Source organism: Protopterus annectens, chromosome 12.part0 (assembly GCF_019279795.1).
Source record: "Protopterus annectens isolate FY-2018-M chromosome 12.part0, PAN1.0, whole genome shotgun sequence".
Lineage (NCBI taxonomy): Eukaryota > Metazoa > Chordata > Ceratodontiformes > Protopteridae > Protopterus > Protopterus annectens.
The window spans coordinates 661,964,755-661,984,754 of record NC_056746.1 but is presented as its reverse complement, the minus strand read 5'-3'; positions in this window follow the sequence as shown (position 1 = coordinate 661,984,754).

Genomic DNA, 20,000 nt, shown 5'->3' with positions numbered 1-20,000 from the left:
GAAGATCTATCCCTTGTAACAATTGATAGAACAGATATTATTGTATTAGAAGTTAAACCCCTGGGATTCAATAACCTGTTTTCTCCATGCAGGAATAGTGCAGCAGCGCCTGCATGGAATATGGCTGCCGAGCGATCCAGTAAACAAGGCTGGGAGCATGCATGAGCCTGCCAGCTCTATTCCTGCATGGGCACCACTGAATAATGATACTTACCTCATTTGCTGGTGAAAACCATGCAAATGAGGTGAATTAGCGATTCAGTAAGCAGACAGGCAGCCGTGCAAGAACAGTGTGAGGTGCACAAATGTATTCGGCTACTAGCCAAATACATTTCTGAAAAAATTAAAACAGTGGTATGACAGCTCAAAGTAAAGCATGTATTATAAGATTTACCTTTGTAAGTTTGAAAATCAAAATGTCAAAAATCATTTGTGCGGAAGTAAGTTTTCAAGTTCACATAAATGCAAATACAAATTGATCGATCCCAAAGAATGCAAACTGCTTCTTCAATTTAGCTTATTTGCATTCGCACATATGGATGCGAGCTAATGGGGTTTACCTTTGTAAGTTTAAAAATCAAAATGTCGAAAATCATTTGTGTGGAAGTAAGTTTTCAAGTTCACATAAATGTGAATACAAATTGATCGATCCCAAAGAATGCGAACTGCTTCTACAATTCGGCTTATTTGCATTCGCAAATATGAATGCGAGCCAATGGGCTGTCATAATATAACGTGAATCTGTAATTGAAAGCAGTTCTGTTTTGCTTCCCTTAACTGGTTATCTCATCTCATAAACAGTTAGAAGATTCAAAATGTGTAAAGGCGCCATGCAGGTAAGATATATAGACAATGAGAAAGAAAAAGTGATAAAATATACATCGGTACTACCATAATGTCATAGTATTTGTATACTTGCAGGGTGATGATGCGTGTAATGTGCAGTTTAAGCCTGGAGTGCTGAATGCTGTTTATATGACAAGTACAACTCAGAAAGGGAGGAAATTATTAGCAGTGGATGGGTACCAATACTAAAAGGAGAAGGCTATGAATGACAACCAGTATTGGTGCTGCATAAAGAAGAAGAAGGAGGATAAGTGTAAAGGCAGGTGTGTAACTGAAGTGGAGTGCAACGGGTTTAAACTACTGAAGAGTACAGGGCACTATTATGCTCCTGATGTCCTCAAAACTGAGGTATTCAGGGTACAAGACCAAATTAAAAGAAGGGTAGAGCACTCAATAGAGGACCCCTGTAAGATGGCTTCCGAAGTAATAGCCACCACTTCCTCTGATGTAATACACGAGCTTCCCAATACAACTGCCTTAAAGCAGACTATAACTAGGCATAGATACAACAGGAAAGCTGCAACATTTCAAGCCATGAGGACATTGAGGGACTTGAGCCCTGAAATGCTACCCATTAAATCGAGTGCCTTTATAGTACACCACAGCAATGGTGATACCGATGGTTCCGTTTATATTGTTGTGGTAACTACCCTGGCTAACCTAAAAATGCTGTGCAACTCAGAGTATATCATGGCAGATGGCACATTTCCCATTAGCACCTCTGAATGTCACCAAATCTACAGTATACACTGTGCTTTAGATTATGCTAACAGTAGAAAAGTATGTCCAGTAGTGTATGGCATATTGACTAGCAAGTCAGAACAGTGTTATGACCTGTTCTGGAGTATTGTGCTGGAGTTATGTGTACAGCATGAGTTAAAGTTAATGCCTAACATGGTTCTAACTGATTTCGAGACAGCTCTCTTGAATTGTATAAAGTGTCATTTAAGTGAATCTGCAGTGAAGGGCTGCTGGTTTCACCTCTGCCAGATAGTCTGGCATCAGATACAAAAGTTACATTTGGCCTCAGCATTTGGTAGTGATGTGTCATTTGCAATGCTTTGTGAGGAGATCCCAGCATTTACTTTTGTGGCCCCCAAGGAAGTTGCATGTACATTCTCAGAGATCAAATCAGACATGACAGAGAATTGTAAGGTTCCATGTTCCTTTTTTTAAGGAGAATTATATCCTGGGCAAACCAAGACAATATGGCATGCGAGGTACAACATCTGAAAGGTTGCCTCCCACTTTGAAATACCCTTTTGAAATCAATTCAATACATGTACCATGGGCTATCCTCGTAGCCAAAATGCAGTAGGAGACTTTGCAGTTTAATTGGGAAAAAACAGCTGTACCTGTTAGATGTGTTGCATGCCATCCAGTTGGAGCAAAATCATGTGGATGACAATCGTATTAGACATGAATTGTGTGGACCTGCATCACCTCAAAGGAAGAGGCTCATGGATAAAGAAGCAGCGTTTGAAAGGCTTCTCTGCAACAGGGCTCAATTTACTGCATGAGGCTTCATAAAATTGGTTGCTAAGCACTGTTCCTTTTTGAAACACGGCGCACTAAATATCTCTATAGGAAGGTCTTTCTCTTTGGAGCATACACAACTATGGTGCTATTATGGATTGTGAATCTGTACATTTCCACATGTTTCACTTTAAATTTGGACTGTACGCTGTGCATATGACATACATTCAGCGTAATGTTTGCAAAAGGGATTTCTGTAGTCTGAACTTCATTAGTTTCAAAAAGGTTGGTGTTTGGAGTTATTCTGTACCTATCTATGCACAGTATCAAACATTTAATCACACAGGTTCGAAAAAGGTCAAAAAAGGAATTCCACCACTTGATTTTCAACATTTTGCACATCGGCTTTCCATTTTTTCAAGTAAATAGGTCACACATATGACTATTCGTTCATTGTATTTTCAACCTTTTAAAGGTAAACCTGCTATTATGGATTGTGAATGCGTACATTTCTACATGTGTGGCCAAATATATGGCCATTGACATGGAAAAGTGTTGCAAAATTATAAAAATCAAAGTTTATTTTTTCTTGGCCGATTTCAGCCATTTAAGCATAGGCCAGTGGTGTGCAAACAGGATTATGACAAAAATAAAAAAAATGCAAAAAGGCTATTTTAAGTGAAATCTGCATTTTGCCATTAAAGTGTATGACATGCAATAACAAGTAACACTGGTTGCAAAGGAGGAAGGCTGTGGTGTAGTGGTGTAACAAAGAAGTAAGGCAGTGGGATATGCAAATGAGCAAATTTTATTGAATCACTGAATGGGAGACCATTCTTTGGCTGCACCTAACTGTGTAGGAGCTATAAGGCAGTGGTGTAAGCAGAAGAAGCAGCTGGCATGAAAAGGATGTGCATCATGCTTGCTGTAAGCACACTGGAGCTCCATGGCTCCCATTTGAGCTTAGCTAAGCACAGCTAAGAAAGGGGGTGTGTCTGAGGCTGTATTGACTTATTCCATGAAATGAAGAGCATGTTCGTGTCCAGGGGATGGCCATTTCTCACTGTTTACCTTAGCTAAATGAGTGTGCACAGAGTACACCGGGTCTAAAACAAACAAACAAAAAAAAAAACCAAGAAATAGCAGAACTGTTTACATTTTGACACCGGATTTGTGCGGTGTCCCTCAGGGCTTAAAAGGGGTGGAAATGGGAAGAAAAAAAAAAGGGAAATAGCTGAATAAAAGCAATCAAATACAAATAAAATAGCAGGCAGGTGGAGTATATCATATCCAGCCAATCATACAGGCAGCATCTGCAGCATAACAGTATTAACTGTGCAAACACCTTTCATTCTGTTTTTTTTCCCACAAACTCTGCACCACTGGTGTACACACTCGGGGAATTTTAACCAACAAAATGTTAGGGGCTGCTGTCGCTTTGATACATCAGTAGGTGCTGGAGGCTGACAGCAGTGAGGAGGATAATGATGACAACCACCCCAGACTGAGGAGGAGGAGGAGAAGAGTGTTCAGACCCAGGGTAACCTACCAGGGGCTACATGATCTGAAGATAGTACAGCGCTACAGGGTGGACAGAGACAAACTTCAGCAAATCATCGAGCTGGGCCAGCCTCAATTCAGACCCACAGCCAACAGAGGGGAGCCCATCTCAGTGGACACCAAGGTATGTATAACCTTAAGAATACTAGCTACAGGTACTTTCCAAAGGCCTACTGGGGACATCATGGTGGTCTCACAGGCATCTGCATCCAGGGTACTCCACCAGTTCCTGGATGCCATGCTACCACATGCCAGTGAGCACATTTACTTCCCCAGCACCTGGGAGGAGTTGACCAGCAATATGCGCCTTTTCCACTGGTGAGCAGGGTAAGGTCTACATAAACCACAAGACCTTCCCCTCCATCATCTGCTGGGTCATGTGCAATGTCCAGGACATTATCATGAATATGCGCACTGGCAGCCCTGGACCTGGCAGCTATCACAACTCCCACATCTGGCAATTGTCACAGCTGTATCCAGGATTTGCCAGCGGGAACATCCCATGTGGCCATCTGGTGGGGGATGCTGGCTATGCACTGGAGCGATGGATGATGACACCCATCAGAAATGCACATACACCCACTAAAGAATGCCATAATGAGACACATGCACAAACCAGGATCATTATAGAGTGTGTGTTCAGGATTTTCAAGTCACAGTTCCACTGCCTTGACATATCTGGAGGAGCCTTGCAGTACTCTCCACTCACATGTGCACACATGTTCATACTATGTGCCATGCTACACAATAAGATCCTGCAGAAACAGCTGCAGCAGGAACAGCACGGGGAAGGGCCACACAACCACCCACCATTGCCAAGGTCCCCATAGGCACAGAGGGACACAGAGAAGGAACCTCCTCAGCCAGTCACTGTAGGCAGATGGAGGCATGCCCAGTATGGCCTGGCCTTGGCAAAGAGGCAATGCATAGCAGACACACTGATGCTATAGGCAACCAGGGACTGACACCTCTCTCTGACTCACACAGACAGTAAAAATGGATAACACACACATCACACGATCTGAAACTTGCCAAGTATAGGCAGTGTACTGCGTGCATCTGACATAGGCAGACCTCAAGCACCGTCCACTCAACTGCTGCAGGCACAAGGTAAGTCTTTTTTTTTAAATAAATTAATGTACCAGTATGTTCTGGAAGCATATTTATGATATTGCTGCATGCATACAAGGGAATGGGGTGGCCTAATGGGATAGCAGCAGACAACTGACAGCTATGTGGGACACCAGGAAATGTCTGCCTAATACTGGCCTCCCCACTCTATGCAGTAGAACCCAAGTTGGCAAATCCCACTGCAGTATATGTGGGGTGCCAACTAACTGGGGGGTCATAAGTCATAGGTATGGATGTCATTGTGGGGGTCCCATACTCACCCCTCAGCCTCACCCAACAAGTCAGCTGTAGAAAACCATAAAGAAATGCTTGGCAAAGGCTCACAAATGGCAATAATGTTGAATTACCCCCCTACACAGAGTGATAGCACAGCAGGTCTTGCAGTTACAGTAAGGCTCTGAAGGGTAAGAAGTTTGAAACTCAAATGCATGCCATTACAATCTGACCTGTGGTCTTTAGTAATATGCCTCTAGTACCCAAGACAAGGAACAATAGTATGCTAAATGGAACCAAAATGTAAAGCAAATATCAGCACAGTCTGTGCAAATGTGTGCAGTTGACAGATGTGCCCCCCTCATATTTCCACAGAAATGCAGTAACGTATGTTTGCAGGGAAATAGGAGCAGAGTACACATTGCCAGTGCTGTCACAATACACATGAAAACATGTTGTATGTCCACAATATGCTGGGGCCAATGAGCTATGTGTGAGTGTGGTTAATATTGTCAGGATCTGGCTAGCATTTACTCCTAGCTGTTGTATTGTAGTGGCCTAGGTAAAGTGCTGTCTTTGACAGGGCCGTGTGCAGATAACTGCAGTGCCAACTGTTATTCATGTCAGCTACACCTATTGCTCTGCCCTGACATACCTGGAAGTCACATATCTATGTGGAATATACAACACATATAATGGACATGTCTGCACAGTAGAATGCACTCTGTACTCACACCCATACCTCCCAACCTCTGACAGCAAGACAGCTGGACAAGGTCATAAATATAAGTGTGTGTTGTAAATATTGCCCTTACATACTGAGAAATTTGGGAGGATGAGGAGTTTGCATAATAAGAATTGTCTGAAGGTTATTTAGTCTGAAACAGTAATGTCTGTCATGATTTTGTAACATCAATCTTCAATTATATGCAACTAACTTGCCATAAAACACAAGTTTATGTAGAATGGATGAAACCTCTAGGCAAACACCTGGACAATCTGCCATAAAATGCACAGTTCAGAGGCATGACCACACCAGGATATAACATCTCAGGTAAGCAAGATACCAGACAAGCAGGAGATCCCCAGACAGTATATCACCAGGTTGCTGGACTGTTTACAGAGCGTCATCAGTCAAATGGCTGTAGCCACACTCCCAACTGGCCTTGCTGGGCAACAATGTACATAGCTGGGCTCATAATACTGGTCTGTGCATCATATATATTGTATTCCTCTGGTAAAGCACTGTGATGATCTGAGGATGTCTGTCACTAGGTAATGACACAATACATTGCAGTGTCAGACTACAGATATTTCAGAAAATGTCTGCTAAACAAACCCAGTGCCCCTAGGAAAGACCTGTTTACTCCTGAGAGGTATGGCTGAAGCACACAAAACCCCAGACCGGAGTACACCTATCTCTGGAATGGAGTCCTACTCTCACTATAGAAGGTCACAATGGGCATGCTCCCACACTTAAAGAATCACAGCACAGGCCATGTTGGAATTCACATCGGACTATATGACTGTATTGTGTATAAATGTCTGTGCATACAGACAGCTATGTACACCTTTACTGTTCCTACACACACCATTCAGACAGGATTACCCTCAGCTAACTGTAGGTGGTCCTTATGTGATATATCTGCATCAGTTGCATGTGATACACAGACATATATATATATATATATATATATATATATATATATATATATATATATATATATATATACATATCTATATATATATATATATATGGGCAACAGATAACAATATGTCAAGCATACACACACATAGATGTGGGTGAAAAAAACTTTGCTAGAATCTCCCTTTGTTCTGCTTAACTGTAGCAAAAAATGTTATGCTTGTTTCTTGCCTTTCCTGTAAGTAGTCTAGTCCAGATACAGATTTTCTATATCTAGGACGGTTTGTAAGCTTCTGAGCCCCCCCCCCAAGCCTGTCATTGTTGGAGGGAAGCCTGCTAGCTTATCAGTGGGAGTGATAAGAATAAACAGGATAAGCAACCCCACAAAAGGGCACTGCTAAAAAATCAAAACCACTAAAAACAAACAACTATAGAACGAATACCAGGACCAGCAATGAACAACCAGGAGTATTTAATAATGAGACATACACCCGACCACCTTCACCTAAAAAGGGCATCAGTGGGAGTGATAAGCACTAGGCAACCTATCTACCACATAAGGAGTGGTTCTGGCCCAGAAATTGTAGTTACTGGCCATTTGGGCAGTTTTTCCAGCTCTCTCAACTTTCTGATTTAAAAGCCCGCATTTGCACTTGTTTCTCCCCTTTCCTGTAACTAGTCTAGTCCAGATACAGATTTGTTGTATCCAGGACTGTTTGTAAGCTCCTGAGGCCCCCAAGCCTGTCTGTGTTGGAGGGAAGCCTGCTAGCTTATCAGTGGGAGTGATAAGCACTAGGTTACCTATCGACCACATAAGGAGTGATTTCTGGCCCAAAAATTATAGTTATTTGCCATTTGGGCAGTTTTTCCTTCTCTCTCAACTTCCCGATTTAAACGCCTGCATTTGCACTTGCCCCCCCTTCCTGTAAATAGTCTAGTCCAGATACAGATTTGCTGTATCCAGGACTGTTTGTAAGCTCCTGAGACTCCCAAGCCTTTCTGTGTTGAAGGAAAGCCTTCTAGCTTATCAGCAGGAGTGGTAAGCACTAGGTAACCTATCTACCACATAAAGAGTGGTTCTGGCCCAGAAATTGTAGTTATTGGCTGATTGGGCAGTTTTTTCAGCTCTCTCTCAACTTTATGTTTTAAAAGCCTGCATTTGCACTTGTTTCCCCCTTTCCTGTAACTAGTATAGTCCAGATACAGATTTACTGTATCCAGGGCTGTTTGTAAGCTCCTGAGGTCCCCAAGCATTTCTGTGTTGGAGGGAAGCCTGCTAGCTTATCATTGGGAGTGGTAAGCACTAGGTAACCTATCTACAACATAAAGAGTGGTTTCTGGCATAGAAGCTGTAGTTATTGGCCATTTGGGCAACTTTTCCATCTCTCTCAACTTTCTGATTTAAAAGCCTACATTTGCACTTGTTTATTTCCTGTAACTGGTCGAGTTCAGATACAGATTCCTAGTTTTAGCACTTGAATTTTCTCATTCGTGCTCAGCACCTGTTCAGAACTTGTTGTAAGCACTAAATAAGCTACAAATTATTAAAGCACTCAACCTTCCTCATTACCTAGAGGAAAACAGTTTTTGTACTCACTTTCCTCACTTGTCTAGAGAAAACAGATTTTTATTCAGGCATGTCCAAGGGTCAGCTCCCAATGTTCTCTCCTGTCTATCTGATGAATCTGGGCATCTTTGGGCAATATAGCAATTGCTTCATGTGCACAGACAACCCTCTCCTCCTACCAACCAACACTAAAACCTGTGAGATGCACTTATCTAGCCAAACTGGACGTAAATCTCTCTCCAACCAAGACTGAACTTGACAGTCAAGAGGAGAAGGTAAACAGTTGCACTACACCACACTCATCACATAGTCCCACTAAACCTACACCACCAAAATCCACACATAGAAACACAAAAGCATTCATGGAGGCTCTCAATAATAATCTGCTCAAGCAACAGAGACCCCCAAAGTAGAAGCACAAGCAACCTTCACCCCCCAACACAACCCATATGACACATAGCCCACAGACTCAGTGTGCCATTCAACCACAGCCCATAAGGCAAAACAACGTACCCAACACACTAGTCATAAATGACTCTATAGTCAGGCACACTGATGTCTTACTCACTAGGCTAAACAAGGAGAAGGTTACTGTCAGCTGCCTGTCGTGTGCCATGATCTGCCACATAACTCATGCACTCAGGCCCCTACACAACAAGTACAAATATGACTCTGTCATTGTCCATGTTGGTGTGAATGACCTGAGACATACCTCCCCAGTCTACATGAAAAGAGACATGGAAGAGCTCTCTGATATTGCAAACCAGGCAGGTATGACCCTAGCCCTGAGTAGCATCCTGCCATCGCCCGGAATGAAATCGCAGTACAAGGACAAAAGTATTGACTTCAACAATTGGCTGAGCTTCTGGTGTCATTCTAAGGGGATCCAGTATCTGTCTGCCTGAGGCGACATGGTCGACAGATCACAATGCTTTGCCAGAGATGGCCTGCACCTGTCACTCCTGGGATTCAGGATATTGGCTAAGGCTCTTCCCGCCCCTATAGTGCCTTTTTTAGGCAAGGTTCAAATGACAAATTCACCACTGTAACAGGAACAGGCAAGCAAAAATTGAGGGTAATGCTACTCAATGCTAGAAGTCTAAATCTCAAAATGCACTCCCTCGAGGCACTCCTTAAGATGGAGAACATCGATATCTCTGCAGTGACTGAGACCTGGTTCAAGGCACCAGAGAGCACTCCTAACTCATACCACACTTTTCAACCATCTAACCTGGACCAGAACACCAAAGGTGGAGGTGTGTCCATATTCATTAAGGATATCCACACCTCCAGCTTAGTTGCTCAGCATAATGCATCCGAGATTATCCAAGTGCAACTAACTCTGGGCAAAACTGCAATTCAAATTGTAGCTTGTACAGATCTCCCACCATGCCCCAGGATTCCCACTCCTTTTTTCTTGATATACTGGAAAATATTAAGGTTCAACCAAACACCCTAATAATGGGCGATTTCAACTACCCCACCATTAACTGGCAAAAGTACTCATGTACCAACTCCTTTGCTCAATGCTTTCCGGAATTCATGAATTCCAATGCCCTGGATCAACTTATCCACACCCCCACCAGGGGCAACAATACCCTAGACCTAGTCATTACCAACATAAGTGACCAGTGTTCCACACCTGAAGTCAACTCCTCATTGGTCAGATCCAACAATAAGATAATAACCCTAGATATCCACATCCTGCCCCCATCCCCCATTAAGGAAACTATGGTAAAAAATTTCTCCAAAGCCAACTTCATACTTCTTAAGACAGAAGAGGCAAACTTCATGACACCCATGCAGATGGACAATACAGTTATGATTGCTGAATCCTACACAAATGCACTCTATAAGCACTTACATGAGTGCATAGATCATGCTATCCCAAACATAACCAAGACACTATTCTCCAAAAAAAGGAAGCCAATCTGGTGGTCCCCTGCAATAAACAAACTGTACAACAGAAGGAAGAAATTGTTGCAAAAGAGAGTAAAATCCCATGAGTGGAGGAGCTTCCTGGTCATCCTCAGTAAGAAGCAAAATCGCCACTTATTCTAGGGACACCCACAAAGCATTCTATAACTATGTCAGGAATCTCAATGGCAACACCCAGATATTCTCTGAGTTACAACACAACAACATGGAAATTACAGAACAAACTGATATTGCCAACATCCTGGCAGATAGGTTCAGTGTGAACTTTACCCCCTCTCACCCCCTAAAGGGTCCATATTTATACAGGAAGAATGCAGAGTCCCTGTTATCACATATATGCAGATAAAAGCTGCACTCTCTAAAGCCAAAAACACAGCATCCATGGGACTGGACAACATCCCAGGCTGTGTTTTACATGAACTTCAGAATGAACTGGCTTCCCACCTAAGCACCATGTTCAATCATAGCCTCATGTCAGACTTTGTGCCCACTGAATGGTGCACAGTAACAGTTATCCCACTCCACAAAGGGGGAGCCACCACTGATCCCAGGAACTATTGCTTTATTAGCATGACGAGCCTGGTCTGTAAGGCCATGGAACGTATCATCATGGAACTCATAAACAAAGACATTGTTAACCTCTAAACTCTGGACCCCCCAGTTCTGGTTTGTGAAAGGTAGATCATGTCTCCTGAACCTGATCAACTTCTTTAACGCAGTCACCAAAGCTGTAGATGAGGGTAAAGTGGTTCACACAGCTTATCTTGACCTTGCCAAGGCTTTCAACACCATCCCCAATTCCGGAATTGTAGCTAAGCTCACTAAACTAGGTATAAATCCCTATGTCACAAGATAGGTTGCCAACTGGCTCACTGACAGAACCCACACTGAAAAGTTGCAGACTCCAAATCTGACTTCAAATCAGTGACAAGTGGAGTACAACAGGGTTCAGTCCTGGGACCTCTCCAGTTTATTATCTACTTCTCTGAAGTATAGGCTAACACAGAAAGCCTTTGGCTAACAAAGTTCACAGATGCAAGGAGCCATAGTCAAGTCCCCAAATGATGTGGACATCCTACAGAAGGGCCTCACTGAGACAGATGCCTGGTGTCAGAGTTATGGCCTTAAGCTCATTGCCAAAAAGTGCACTGTCATCCCCTTTGGTAAAAACTCTGTACCCATGAACTACCACATAGGTGGCAGTCAGCTTAATGTGAAATGTGTGATAAGAGACCTTGGGATCCAGGTGTACAGTAGTCCCTCCTTTGATAATCACATTGCCACAGTTGTCAGGAAATCCTTCTATGTGGCACACCTCATCACAAAAAGGTTCCCATCCAGGAAAAAAAGAAGTTAGTGTTCCCCTCTACTCGGCACTCATTAAACCCATTATAGAGTACAAGGCCCGTTTTGGAATGTACCTCACAAGACATCTGCAGCAAATGGAAAGGCTACATACGTACCTCACAAAGAGGATTACTGGCCTCAAACAGATGCCTTATACTGACCGTCTCAAAAAACTCAAGCTTTCCTCTGTAGCATATCGCCTACTCTGAGGTGATCTCTGCTTAACATATAAAGCTATGTCAAACCCAGAGCTGTTGGACATGCTAAACCTAAAGAAATCCCAATCCCTCCAAGCTACACACTCTAGGAACCTAAACCTTGTCACCACAATAAACAGGATATGCTGGAGAGATAGATTCTTGCCCCAGAGACATCCCATACTCTGGAAGAAGTTACCCATCTATGTCAAGCAAAATTTTTCATTTGCACTCTTCATGAAAAATCTTGATGAGTGGATGGGAAATAGGAAATACACCCCGGGGATCACTTCTATGGCTCTGCTCAACAGGGTCACAGGAAAATAACTTTCTTGGGTGGCGTAAGCCAGGGAACTTTGCTGGCTAGGCTTACTTAGGCCCTTGGGCTGATAGCCCAGTACCTACTTATGAACCTATGCACCTAAGTGAGAGACAGACAATGATAGAGAGAGAGAGGGAGAGAGAGAAACACACAGGGAGACAAACACACAGAGTGAGTCACACACACAAATACCCTGAATGGAATAGAATGATGTCCTGCTGTGGATAGTGACATGCCAGTTGTAACAAGCTGTACATGCCAGCACAAAAGGTGAGCTCCATTGCATAATAGCACTGAGATGGGGGTTATAATATCACATCACCTGAGTGTGTGTGTGTGTGTGTGTGTGTGTGTGTGTGTGTGTGTGTGTGTGTGTGTGTGTGTGTGTGTGTGTGTGTGTGTGTGTGTGTGTGTGTGTGTGTGTGTGTGTGTGTGTGTGTGTGTGTGTCCGTAGGTCTAAGTATTAGGAGACTGTTCCCACTCAGTACACTTCCCACTGCCCTACTTCACAAGATCTGCTGCTGTCATTTAACTTAGAAGTACCATTGGGCACCTATCAGTCGTATCAGCTCTGTAGCACATGTGATAACTGTGTAACACTATAGTACAAATAATTAGATAGGTAAGGGTTCTAATCTCAGTCCTGGCAAATGTGAGTGTGGGAGTTAGAGTGAGGAAGTGTGTGTTTGTTTGTAGGTGAAACAGTTTTAGGCCATTCCCACCCACAACACTTCCCAGTGCCCCACTTTAGCAGTCCTGCTGATTTCATTCCACTCAGAATTACCTTTGCACAGCCCCAGCCCTATAAGCTCTGTGGTGCATCCAATAACTATGCAACACTATAGCACAAACAACTAGATAGGCAGAGGTTCCATTACCAGTTATGGCAAATGTGTGTGTGTGTGTGTGTGTGTGTGTGTGTGTGTGTGTGTGTGTGTGTGTGTGTGTGTGTGTGCAAGTGTGTATGTTTATAGGATGGCATATTTTGAGGACCTTCCCACCCACAACACTTCCCAGTGCCCTACTTTAGCAGTACTGCTGATGTCATTCCCACAAGACGCACCTTTGGGTAGTTGTCAGCCAAGTAAGCTCTGTAGTGCATGCAATAACTCCATAACACTATAGTACAATTGACTAGATAGGTAGAGGTTCTACTCTCAGTTGTGGCAAATGTGTGTGGGGAAGGTGTTTATAGGGTAATGTATTTTGATGCTCTTCCCACCCAGTGCATTTCCCTTTGCCATACTTTACAACGGCTCTTGATGTAATCATCTTAGACATACCTTGCAACACTGTTAAATCCTCTAAGCTCCATGGCACATGTGATAACTACATAACACTGTAGTATACATAACTAGATAGGTAGAGGTTATAATCTCAATACTGGCAACTGTGAAACTGTGTGTGGGTGTATGTGTGAGACTCACATCATTGTGTGTGTGTGTGTGTGTGTGTGTGTGTGTGTGTGTGTGTGTGTGTGTGTGTGTGTGTGTGTGTCTGTGTGTGTGTGTGTGTGTGTGTGTGTGTGTGTGTGTGTGTGTGTGTGTGTGTGTGTGTGTGTGTGTGTGTAAATGGGTGAGAATCATATCCTCTGGGGGTGTGGGTTATACCATTTTGAGGCATGTACCACCCAGTGCATGTCCCATTACCCTACTTTACAAGGCTTGCTGATGTCATTCATCCTAGATGTACCTGCATACACTTGTCAGCCCTCTAAGGTCTGTGGCATGTGCAATAACTGCGTAATACTATAGTGGAAATAGTTACATAGGTAGAGTTTTTTGTGTAGATTATACCATTTTAAAGTCTGTTGACCCCTACCCATGACATTACTTTAAAAACCCTGTAAATGGCATGTGCCTCACATGCACCATGTAACAGTATACAACCCATACCAGTCATCTGTGCAGTTGTACATGGGATAGCCACATGTTTGCAACCTATATGTTGTCTGTGTCCCCTGTCAATGAGCATTCCTTTGATAACATTTCCAAACATGTCACAGTTACCTTAGTGAAACACATGCCAGCATTAGACATTGTACCTAACTCACACATCATACTGATACAAAGTCTGTCACACTATCACTTTTGCAGGTATGTAGGAGCAGTAGATGAGACCAATCACTATGTCTGGTGAGTTATCCCACCATTCTTGAAGGCATTTGCAAGATTACCTGTTGTAAGAGGATGTATGTTATGTCCCAGGCATATAATGTATATGGAGCATGGCATGTGTACACAGTGCTTTAGTACATACAAGTGGATATGTAGGGTTACTAATATGTCTTTTGGCAACTGTGTATATGTTTTGGTATGCACAGCCCCTATGGCTGTCTTCAGTGTGTGTACATGATGGCTATACCATGTTGTGCCTCTTCCACCCTATGAAGTTCCCATTGGCAAACTAGTGTCGGCTCATATAGATGTCATCTACTGTACAAGCACAGTTACACAGTTTCTAACACCAAGCCACTGTGGTGCAATAGTCATATCACTGTGTATTGTACATTAATAGCTGGGTAGGTCATCCACTCTGATAAGTGTTACCTCCATGTGCATGTGTGTCTCAATGTATGTCTCCATGCACCGATGTGTGTGTGTGTGAGAGATAGCTCTGACATGTTAAGGGTCTCTGAACCCTCCATTGCCAATCTTAACAGTCACTGCAATTGTCACCCACTTCAATAGAAGTGGCAGACACTACCACACTATAGTACCCGTGTGCTATCTGTGTTATTTATCTAGTGCTATCAATCATAAGACTGTGCAAATAGGGGCTGTGCTCAGCCCTTCGTCATCTGCCCACATGTACAGGAATATGACTCTGTGTGCACAACTAGCAATAGAGGCCAGATATGCTTTTGAGAAAGCAGACACACATGTTGGTGATTGTCAGGGTACACTAACACCGGCTGACCTGTGCCAGGAATACATACCCCAAACCTGTCATACACAGTACCAGGCAAACCATCATCAACTGCATGATGGCCGAGTGGATGTGACAGAAATGGCAGAGGCAACAGGTGCTGATAGCTGAATCTGTTGCAGTGAATGTAATGGGTAAGCTGGTGAGGGACCCAGTGCCAGTACTCAGGTAACCTTCTCTGTATGTATGAGCCTGCGAGACTACAGAACACCCAGGTGACATGTATGCGGGCTAGGTGGCTGTGTCAACAGTATGTATGCAATGTCACAGTGTCTGTCACAATTACCCCTTACACACTGTTGCATGTAAACACACCTGGTAAAGATGTACATGTACAGCTGTGCAATGGCTATGATAAGGTGACTGTGTTACCACTCCATCTTACCCAGCATTGTTACTGCCAGGAGGCCCACAGCCTGCAGACACACAGACACCTGGAACACAACCAGAATCAGTACTTGACACTACAGTCAGTCAATGGTACTAACAACAATAGTGTATCATGGCTAACAAGGTACATACACCTCAATGTATACCCATAACTACTGCCAGCAGACAGCACCTTACACAGCATGACATTGCTACACTGCACCATAGTCATCCTGTGCATCAGACTCATATGAGCATGTCTGTGCATCGATGGTATAGATAACAGGGTTGTGGCACATGTATCATTACATGCATAGGGTGTGGTGTTGAATTGCCAGAGGCCTATACTGACCCATATGACTGACATTGTGTGTGTGTGTGTGTGTGTGTGTGTGTGTGTGTGTGTGTGTGTGTGTGTGTGTGTGTGTGTGTGTGTGTCTGTGTCTGGAGGAGTGATATTTACCTGCGCCATGCACAGGAGCTGTCCGTGTCTGTTGGTGACTGGCCTGGGATAGGGATGTGTGACTGTTCATCTGCACACCTGCAAGCAATGTGGATGCCAGACACAGGTCTATTTTGGACATCTGTGGACTGTACATGGTAGGATATATGGTTCACCATCCCCTGGCAAGGATACAGTAACTGGTTCTGCCAGGAGTATCACTGACATCGCCAGGCCCAAGAACAGATGCAGTATTACTCCCTGATGGTGACTGCTGTCTGCTGGACCTCCGTCCCTGATGGGACTGGCCAGGACAACATGCATATGGCTTGCCCCAGTGTGGTGTGAACAGCAATAGTGCTGTTGGTACTGCCATTATGGAACTGTGCATGTGCATGGTCATGTGGGCTCACAGCTGATCATGTTGCTGACCTACGTCCACCTGGCCAATGCCCTACTCCCACCACATGCTCGAGCACAAACAATGCATGGTCGAGCAGTGACAATTTCTCACCCCACTTTCTTTCCCCAACATTGGCAGGATGACATATGGCATCACAACTGCATGAAGGTTACCATGCACGGCAGGGAGTGCTGCATGCATGACCCTGAGCATCTGTCTGGTGTTGCAGTCAGTATGCACCTGTGCCTCCATGATGGACTGTAACATGTGTCTGGTGACACCTGCAGTGGCGCTTGTGGCAGGGGCTTGATGGGCAGCAGTCCTCTGTGGAGCACCCTTGTCCATCTGCCTGTGTGTGACATCGCCTGCCCTCTGCCTACACTCACCATACTCAACACACTAGTCTTTCCATGCCTCCCCCCTTACCCTGTCCACTATCCATAGCTGCTGGGGACTGGGCATGTATGGGCATAATGACTGTGTACGGGGACATGGTGGGTGAAAGTGGGATGCAAAACAATGGAATGGGTCCAGGCACAGATGACCACACTTGTGCCTCACTAAGACCAGCATCATTATGAGAGTACGCTAAGACACTGACATCAGGTTGTGAGGGGGAGGGACACCAACCCCTGTGTTCAGCTGCAAGGGGAACACAACATATGTAAAGTAATACCCTGCAATATTATGTTTGCAGAGATACACAAACACACACACGCACACACACACACACACACACACACACACACACACACACACACACACACACACACACACACACACACACACACACACACACACACACACACACACACACACACACACACACACACACTCCTGGCACAGTCTGGCACAGCTGTGACACCTATGGGCCCTTCAGGACAGACCTTATGGTAGTTCTGCCTGTCACAATCCATCTCTATCACTGCTACTGTCCAGCCCACAACAAAGGGTGACAAATCCTATTGTGTGATGGGCATAGTAGCAGAATGGTAGTTGTGGCTGAGACCAAAGATACAGTGTCATCATGTGCATATGCATGTACTGTAATAGCTGACTTACTGCTATACAGACCACACATACTGACAAGGTGTAATGATATGTGATGACAACTGATGAGGGGACAGGAATATACACTATCACTGCAGTACATGCACAGTTCAGACTCACAGGAATTCATTTCAGATAGCATTGCAGGACAGTCTGCAATACATACAGGACACATGTAAAGCACTAGGTGCATAGCCTCATAAGATAATACCAGGCTATTGGCCCTGATGCTTTCATAAGCCTGGACCAGACATTCACCCATTCCCCTTTGAGGACAGCACCTTGTTTCCTCTGTCCATCTGGGACACACGCAGGATCCCAGGGGTGTCTCATCCATTTCCCATGCAGTCATCCAGCTTCCTTTTCCAGAGGGCTATACACATAGACTGCAGGACATGGGTATGGAGTGTATTTTAAAGACATTGTGTTATGTAGGACATCACACTAACCTGCCAACAAGTACTATACATGTCACAGAGTAGGTAACGGCCTTGCGTACTTGATCCACAAGTGCAAATTGTCTTACACATATGCACATATGCCATCAAGGCTGGTTTGGACATGGCCTTGCATACCAGCCACAGGTCACCTATGATCAGTCTGTATAAGGCTGAGTACAGGGACAGGGCTTTCAGCCTACCTGTAAAGGACAGGTGCTGCAGACCCTGAAATTGCCTTGCCATGAACCTCCGTGGTCTCTGAAGCTGCTGCATTTGCTTGGCAAGGTACATACCAAAGGAGCCATTGTACTTGGTAATGTGTCTGATAAGAGTAGAGTACAGGGATGTTGTAGCCTCCTGGTTCCTGGATGACATACCCATATTTGTGAGGTGGGCCATGTAGACAGCCTTCCATACAATTGTGCCCACATGGTGGGAAACTGTCAGGTTGCTGCCAACCTTGGTGCACAAGTTGCCTCACACCTGATTGCATGGTCAGTACATTATTAGTGTCTCCTGGCATTCATTCTGCTGCAATGCTTCTTACACCAGTCATTAATTAGGTGAGTGCCTCTTGGGGATGCTCACATCAGTAGGGGAATGTAAGACAGTGGCCAGTTTGTAAGCATCTGTACACCTGGTCAGCCACAGACCACTGCTTTTGTCCTGTACCTCAGTTACATATATCTCAAACAGTAGAGGCACCCAGACCAATCCTTGGGGTACACTGCTTTGGAAGAATCTACTACTAAAGGTGGGTTCCACTACTTTGACCAAGTGGGTAATATCATTGGTTAATTAGCTACCCATCTGGTAACATACAGTTTGGTGGCTAGCTGTGTAGGCATATGTATCCTGGCTGTCGGATTGTTGTGAGAGAACTGGGCTTTTGTGTGTTGACAACTTCAGAGAGGTTGACCAGGTTTAACAGGCCTGATCTCCCCTTGACAATACAATGCCATGTGTGCTCAGGCATTTTGATGTTGCCGATGTCCCTGTTCATAATGTCCTTGATATTGCCTCCATGCCCTTGCAGAGCAGACTAGTTAGACTGATGTGCATATGACTGCCTGGGTCAGTGGATTGCTCTGCCTTTGTGTATAAAGATGACAGTGACTATCCTCTATGCAGATGGGATGACACCGGTGTCCAGGCTGTATTTGACTACAGTGTGGAATGGATCTGAGAGCCCATGCCTGTGTTTATGTAGGATGCAGCCAGGGATGGTATCAGGCCTATGGAGACCTCTGTGTATTGCCTTTGAGAGGGCATTGCAGACCTGCTTCCTGATGATGAGGGGAGGGGGCAGGTGCTGTGCATGCAAATGTGTACCAATGGGGGTCAGGGTGCGATGTTTACACTTCACCTGTCTGCAGCTGGTTGCTTATATCTATGCCATATGTGTATGTGGTGTTATTGACCACCACTACAGAGCAGATTTGTGTGTTGCCTCTAGAAATGCAGACACATGTGTGGAAGGCCTAGTAATTGGCCTTGGTGGATGTGTCCAATTTGCACTGAAAGACAGCCTTAGGGTTAATCTCCTTTGACTTTATCTGCTTGCGCAGACCAAGGTGATATTGCTTTCAATGAGGCACCTGTTCCTCCTTGGCTCATCCAGCAATTATTTCCACCTATTATGGTATTTGTGTATTGCTGTTGTCCATCACGGTCATTTATTCTACCTTGAGGGAGATTATGTTGTCCTATCAGGTACTGCTGAGTCCATACAGTTATGTAGGTGCCCACATAGTATTGTGGTGTAGGCCTGGACACTGTTGCTAGTTCCAATAAATGGGACATTGGCTGTACAGCTACTTCTACCTGCTCTGAGGTGAGTTATAGTCATTTGTGTAGAGTTAATTCTGTTTGACACTGTAAAGGGTGGGCAAGGGAGATGGTGACCTGCACAGTAATTGCTATGTGGTCAGATATTACCAAGGAGGATGTCACTGTAAGAGTGCTACAGTGGCTACACATGTTGGTTAGGACCAGGTACAGGATAATTCCACCTGTCATAGAAGTGCTAACTGGCTGGTCCACAGCATTGCCATTGACAAAGCTGAGGAATCTATGTGCATTCATGTTCAGGTGACATAGGTCATGCACATATGGTTCGGTATTTG